Raw genomic sequence first — 1,107 nt, 5'->3', positions numbered from 1 at the left:
GATTTAAATACTAATCTTAATTTTCAAATTTCAAAATTTAAAATTAAATAATTAATTAATGATCTGATTTTTAATTTTAATTTTACCTTTTTTTTAATTTAATTTACTCATCACTTAACAATTAACATATAATATTATTGTAGAGAGAGAAAGGACAAAGAGATGAGCTAGGTGGGTGTTATTAAAAGACAAATTAAACTGGTTTGGTGATTGTATTGTATATATGTTGTGGGAGGTGCAGCACAGAAATGGTGGGTGGGACCATATGTAAGGGAATGGGGACACATAGAAATCAACCAGATTGCTGGAAAAAGAAAGTTTGTTCAGTGGTTGCACTGGCGAGATTACCCAAATAATTCCATTTGGGATGCACATATATATACCCCATATATATAACATCTAACTCATCACTCTACCTAGCTAAGCTAGCTACCACCCTCTTTCCATTCCTAATTGCTAATTGCTAATTGCTAATTGCTAATAATGCTCTCCCTCGGGCGGGCGGGGAATAATACACTAAGCTACTTCATTATTTAATTGAACATATACATGCCACTAAACAGTACTGTATGCATAGGTGGTGGAGGGTGCAGGTAATAGGTATATAGGTAGGTGCGTATAGAAGCATATGTAATTACAGTTGATGAGAATAATAAGAAAGAGGAGTTAAGCCTTTTTTTTTTTATCTTTTAGTAATTTCTGGATTTATTTATTTGATAGAAAAAACATGAAATGAAAACGAATGAATGAACCCCACTCTACTACATACCCTCTCTGGACTCTGGAGTCTGGAGTCTGGACTCTACTGCTGTGTCTCAGAAAACCGTTGGCCATTTTCTCTCTCTCTCTCTTCGTGTTGGGTCGCTTTCTAATCTTCAATGGCCTAAGCCACTCTAAAGCAGCCCCCTCTTCCTCTTTCCCGTATTATCAATTATATATATGCATGCCACTATAATTAATTACTATTATTATTATCCTTATATATATGCTCCTCCCAATGCCAACCTGTATTCTCCCCACTGCACTTCCCACCTCATGCCTCTTCCTTTTATTTCTTTTTATTCCCTTACAAAAACAAAAAAAAATCATATCACTTTCCTCCCCTAA

This window comes from Arachis ipaensis, chromosome B06 (assembly GCF_000816755.2).
Source record: "Arachis ipaensis cultivar K30076 chromosome B06, Araip1.1, whole genome shotgun sequence".
In the NCBI taxonomy this organism is placed as follows: Eukaryota; Viridiplantae; Streptophyta; class Magnoliopsida; order Fabales; family Fabaceae; genus Arachis; species Arachis ipaensis.
Note: the sequence above shows the minus strand (reverse complement) of the source record.